The sequence below is a fragment of the Rhea pennata genome, chromosome 2 (assembly GCF_028389875.1).
Source record: "Rhea pennata isolate bPtePen1 chromosome 2, bPtePen1.pri, whole genome shotgun sequence".
Taxonomy (NCBI): Eukaryota; Metazoa; Chordata; class Aves; order Rheiformes; family Rheidae; genus Rhea; species Rhea pennata.
In genome coordinates this window covers 96016686-96023155 of record NC_084664.1, presented here as the reverse complement: position 1 = coordinate 96023155, position 6470 = coordinate 96016686, and the positions used below count along the sequence as shown (strand labels likewise).

General features: G+C 34.1%; 1 non-coding gene across 1 annotated transcript; it reads left to right on the top strand.

The window, feature by feature from the left end:
• Positions 1 to 5478: 5478 nt before the first annotated feature.
• TRNAK-UUU (transfer RNA lysine (anticodon UUU)) lies at positions 5479 to 5551 on the top strand. The gene has a single exon. It is a non-coding gene; the product is annotated as a tRNA-Lys (tRNA).
• The last annotated feature ends 919 nt before the right edge of the window (positions 5552 to 6470 follow it).

Below are 6470 nucleotides of genomic sequence, written 5' to 3'. Positions count from 1 at the left end.
TGTATGCATATAGCTGTGGATGCCCTTTTATTTATATTTGCATATGTATGATGATTGAGAGGTGTATTCTAGACCTAATATATACTAGCAATTCGGATAACTTGCCCAAGAAAAATGAAATTACTTAGGATAACCTTTTTTCTTTCTAGTATAAAAAAAATATCTCTTTGTAAATGGCAGTAATGGAGCACTGCTGTGGAAAATAGAGAGCTGTGCAGATAACCAAACAGGGTCTTTTAGAGCTATCTTAAATAGCTCTGCATGATTCTGCATTATGTTGCTAGGCACATTCTACATTGTTCACTTAATTTTCAGTAGCGTAGAGAACAAATCAACACAACTTATCATCCTATTAACATAATTTAATCTTTGGAGGAGGAGGGAATAGTGAATATACTATTTAGTGCAAGGAAGCTTCTGTTACTTTGCTAGAAAGTGTTGTAGTTTGTGTTCTGTACACTTACCGTTACATCTGTGCCGTATACAGACGGTCTTCCAAATATCACCTGTTATTTTGTGAGTAATTCTACAGTTGCAGAACTAATCCACATAATCATGATTAATCATGTAATTTGAGATTTGGTCTTTGCAGTTTCTTAAAGAAACCAATAACTTAACCAGTTTTAAACATTCAATATGGACCAAAGATGATAGTTGTGATTTTTGTGTAGTGTAGCTTTCTATTTTAATGTGCACTGTATATAACTCTAAAGAAAATAGTGTTCCTCCTTGTACATTGTACACTGATATTTATTTTTGGTTATGATCAGTTCATATCTATTTGAATTGTTTTGTGTGAATGTTGACATATACGAGACTATTTGATAAGAAGCTGTGATGGAGTCAAAAGGACATTCCATAAAACTGCTGCTGAGACAGAGCACAGGAAAGCAATTTTGAACAATTCAAAGATTTCTGAACTTAAACTGTTTTGAGTTTCACCTCCAAATGAATTATCTTTTACTAAAATATTTTAAAAGCTCGTTTTTATTAACATCTTTGCAGCAATAGGAACTGCTGTTTATGGTGTTAAATATGCAAACAAAATACTCTTATTTTCTCTTTTCATTCCTTCTATATTCAATGCCTTCTCCTATATTAGTTGAGAAAAGTAACATGTTTCATCACTTTCACAGATTGTCAGGATCTGATATTAACCAACATAAGACTTGTTCTCAGTTTTTCCAAGAAACCAGTATGACTGACTTTTTTTTTGATATTGGCCTGTCAGATACTATGTACGCAATCTTTTCTTTGTATGTATTGTAGCTATCCAGGCTGAAATTAATGATGAGACACTCAGAAAAAGTAAATCTTGGCTTATTCTCAAATCTCATTTCTCATAATATTACATTATGTAAAGAAACACTTGAAGCCCAATTTATTTTTGAAGGAGTTGCTTTTCAGTTTAAACAAATCAGGCAATCCAGCTATAAGTATATCAAAATCAGTTTTCTCTACTTACAAGTGATGATTTCACTGTTTATTGTAAGGCTAAAAAATATAATTCTGATATCTGCACCAGAATCAGCTAAATCATTTTATGTTACAGCTTTTTATTCTTTTGACTTAGAAGTTCTTGTTGCCAAAGTAAATATAGGTCTAAAAAAACAAGGGGGTGCAAGCTGCTTGTCCGCTATATTTAAATAGAAAATTGCTGATTTTACTAATTCAAAATACTAAAAAAAAAGCCAGAACATAATGACTTTATTTGAAGTATAACTACGATTTAACATACAAGTGCATCGGCATATTGACAGAATACTTTTTATTCCTAAACCTCTGTATTGGACCAGCCCAAGATAAGAAGGCTGTTCACATTCTCAGCTGTTGCTTTGTGTACAGGCAAACTTAGCACAGATGAAAAAAACTATTGGATTAAAAGTCAAATTTGTTGTGGCCTTTCTTTCTTAATGTAAGGTCAATGGGGGGAAAAGTAGTCTGTACTCTTGTAGCAATAAAATCTTAGCTAGGTGTCATTACTTTCTGTGTACTTACCTGCACATCCTTCAGTGAGGAGAAAAGTTGGATTAGAAAGTAGACTTCAACCTGAATATATACTCTTTTGTACCACCTCATAAGTTAGAAAGACTGTGGCATGTTTGCCACGCTAGTGCCTAGAGGTTTACTTGGAGTCAGTTTGTGGGTTATGTTTAAACGTAGTCACAGATACCTCAAAATCTGCAGTTATGGTAATTCTTAGGATATTCTCCTAGTATAACAGGCACTCCAGTGATCTGAAGGAATATTTTCTTTTAGGACCACAAGTTTTTCCACTTCTGATTGTTTATCTTGCAGTTATTGGATGCTTTACTGCATGAGTATTAGTAAGGTTCTTGGTCAGCGGTTAAAGGGAATGCATAATAAGTCTTTTTGTACTTCTCTTGTGGGTTGAAGAAACTCTAAGGCAAAATATTGAAGACCTGTTTTCAGTGAAATAAACAATTAACTGGTTTAAGTGACATCCCTTGATTTGAGCGCCAACTTTTTTAAAAATTAATTCACCTATTAATTGTCATTGTTTAACCTGTTTCTGCAGGTATATTCGTCAGAGCTAAAATCTAAGAGCTCCTTTTAATTAATTGACTGGAATTTTTTAATTGTTTGAATTGTCATTACACAGAATTCATTTAACACTTATAAAGATAGTGAAGTTTCAAAGGTCCTTCAAGTTTTTAATTATTTTTAAAGGATAACCAGGTATTTATGTAATTCAATTTTTGACTATAGTAATGTATAGAATAACACCACCACTCCCTCCCCCACACACACTGCTTTTCATTAGGCATAATATCTCTCTATAAAGATATTGTTTTGGGGACAGAACACCTTCTGTAAGATTATTTTGTATTTTAGAAATAAATGCTCATCTTTTCACTTGATGAAATTACCTAAGCTGAGGATTTGACCCAGGCTTTGTTATGAAGCGCTAAGTTACAAAGAACAGTGATGGAGAGGAGTAATTTAACATCAAGTTGACTTATGCATTGTGTAGGACTATATTACAGTTCATGAAAAAGCTATTCATTTTGAATTGTAGATGTACTGCATGTTCATGTAATAGTTCAACTCTAATTTAAAAAGTAGTAGTACTCTAGTGGATGACACTTAAGCTGTAAATATTGTATACTATTATTAACTTTTTAATTTTTAAGCAACTTTTTATTTCCCTTTTTGTGTACAATTATTTTTATGTATGTAATAAAAATTTGACAAAATTTTGTAGTTAACTTTGGCATTTTAATTGGACCAATGATCTAAATATTTCCATTCAACTGTTCTAATTCCATGTTTTCATTGTATGCTTTCAAGTTCTTACAAAAGCAGCAATAACAGTTGGACAATTAGTTAAACTAACACTACTCCACAGTTTCCACTCGGTTGCTTTAGTGTGGATGAACAGTGGAACATGTCTAGTTGTAAGATTTTAAGAGCATTTAAGTAGTTTTTATCCTTTTTCTGGCAGCAGGAAATATTTGTAATGGCTTATGTACAAAATTTACAAACGAAATTCAATTTATCATGCTCATCTATTTGAAGTTTTTATTAAAATATTTTCAGAAATTTTCTGTAGTTTGCATGTACTTGTTTATAAGTCATCACAAATCTATGCATTAATCTTCTACGTACAAAATATTAGAATAACTTTTACACGTTGTGAACCTGGTTTAAATGTACACAAAATAAAGTTAAAATTAATATTTAACTTGTGATGCGTGTTCTTTTACGCTATAATATGATGTTCCTGCAGGTGTCTCAGTGGGACCTATATTGGTGCTAGACTTAAGTGTGTTCTGAGGAAGACTAACTTCTCTATTTTTCATATATTATCTTAACATCTATGGATACTATTTCTGCTAGTTTCCATGGGGGGAGGGGGAGAAGAGAGAGAGGGAAGACCTGAGTAAACTAAATGTATGTAAGTGGCTAGTTAAAGCAGAAATGTAGGTGTGTGTTTTGTAGTTAGAGTAATTATTTATGCAGCTACATAACCATAGTTTAGAAAACAAAGTCTGTTAGAAAATAAAATCAGATTGACTTCTATAGTTCATCATCAGATTAAGTCAATTCACAATTTGTTGGTGTTCGGGGAAAAAAATATGCTGAATCAGCTTGATGTAAGGGTGTTTTTGCTGCTTTTTTTTTTTTTCCTTTTTTTTTGGTTAAGGTGTGATTTGTTAAAACTTATTATGGAGATGGATGTTAATTATTCCTGCTTTTGTCATATGTGTTTTCAAGGAAGTTCTATTCACTATGAGTGTGTTAGTCACTAGCTTTTGGAAATGCCAGTTTGACAAATTTTAACGTAAGGACTATATTTGCTAATTTTAAATAAAAGATGCAAGTCTCTTATCTTTATATCTTACTAAATCAGTCTGAGAATATTCATCAGTAAATCTGTATCTCTTTAATGTAAATGGAAAGTGCTGGTTTTGTAGATTGCATCACAATGGCTAGTTTCTCATGAAAAGCTTAAAGGGCTTTGCAAAGTATGAAAAAGATATGCTATGTCTTGAAGTGTTTTTCTTTTTTCTTTTTTTAATAAAAAACACACTTGTTAGCTGAAATTGCTTTCAAAATAAAAAACATGTTTCAGTGATAGAGACGCAGGAAAGGAAATAGATCTGGAGGAAGAGATCCAAAATGCCTGAATCTTGTGACTCTAAAATCTGGATGGACTTTTATAAGGTATAATGCCAAACTGTGCAAAACCATAAGCTTTCACAGTAACTGCCAGAAGCAACTAGCTACATTAATTTTGTATTCTGCTGGGGCTAACTGCTTGTGCAGAACAGCTGGGTATCTTTGGGATCTGACTATGACCTCAAGGATGCCCTAGAGGCACCGCGATTCCTGGCTGACTCCTGGAGCACCTTCAGCTGCTGCAGGAGAGTCTGTGGAAAAAATGCTGTGTCTGCATCAGGAACTAGGGGAACAGGAGCTGACAGCACTGGAGGTGTTTTCAGGTAAGTTATCCCTTCTTCTAAACTGGAGCCCTCTCGCTGGGAAGAGCAGTGGTCAAGGGCAGTTCCCAATGTGATAAAGCAGGTCATTCAAAACTCGTTCAGACACTTTTTCCCTCCTGAGAAATTATATATGCCTTTATTTTTAAGGGTCCCTCTTCTAGAAAGCAAGAAAGTCTGTTCTTCAGGGAAGACTTGGCTTTTGAGGGATCCTGTTAACCAGTTACATCCTACCTTGCATCATAGGGAGGCTTGTCAATCAGATTCACTTGGGCACACAAGATACTGTTATTTTTAATACCAAAACAGATTAGCGTGGCAAAGTGAATATTGGTAGAGTAAATCTCTAGATACTAAAAAATACCTGTATTTGGTTGAACTTCTCTTACTCAGTGTGAATGACTCCTATACAATATTTTTACTCTTTTCCTTAAAAAGTATGAGTTATTTTCTACTTTAAATATTTCTAAGGAGTTGTGTACAAAAACACAGTAAAAGTGGAGTCTATTTGGAAGCCTGGATAGCTCAGTTGGGAGAGCATCAGACTTTTAATCTGAGGGTCCAGGGTTCAAGCCCCTGTTCAGGCAACATTCTTGCTGTTTACTCAATGCCTTCCCCGTTGCTCAGCAAGTGGCGCCCCCCCCCAAACTTTGGCAGTAGCAGGTGGATCATTAGAGCCATAAACAGAGTCTTTAGTGTAGAGAGAGAGTGTAGTGGTTATCACATCTGCTTTACATGCTGAAGGTCCTGGGTTCAAGCCCCAGTAGAACCAGCACCAGGAAAGCTTTGGGAGGTTGGACTAGGTGATCTCCAGAGGTCCCTTCCAACCTTACTGATTCTGTGATATCTGTAGTAAAATAGGATACATGTTTAAGTTATTCAGACAGTGTAATGACCTAATTTTTATTTCAGATGTGTTCTTTGTGGATGTAAGTATTAGGGCATGAATCCGCTCACCTGTACAATGTCAGATATTAGAACAATGCTGTTTATTAACATTCCTGGTAATGATAGATGTGCACAGCAGCAGGTTTTTGAATTGTTAAAAGCTAACAAAATACTGTTTTATAATACCAGCTTAAAATCTTGTAAGTAGAAATGGAACCAGAGTAATCAGTTCTCTGTGCATCTGGTTTCAAATTTAATGTGTATATTTCAACATAGTTTTTCTAAAAAATAAAACCAAAACTGTCCTAAATATCAGCTGAACAGTACTTTTGTATTGTGGTTGCACTTTACTTCAGAGCACTCTAAAGTGTCCATAGCATTTACTCTTTTGAACAGTTTCTACCTTAAAAAAAAGAATTTTTGTTTCTAATGCCTGATTTGTTCTGCTTTCAGTGTTTTATCAATTGCATCTATCAATATCAATTCAATATCAATATCAATTGCATTTATCAATTTTTCTATTTCAGAAGCTTGCTGTGTCTGTAGCTTCTGCTTTCAGTACAATTTGTAGTACCCTCCTATGCTATGGGAATTACGTGCTATTATTGTCCACAAACC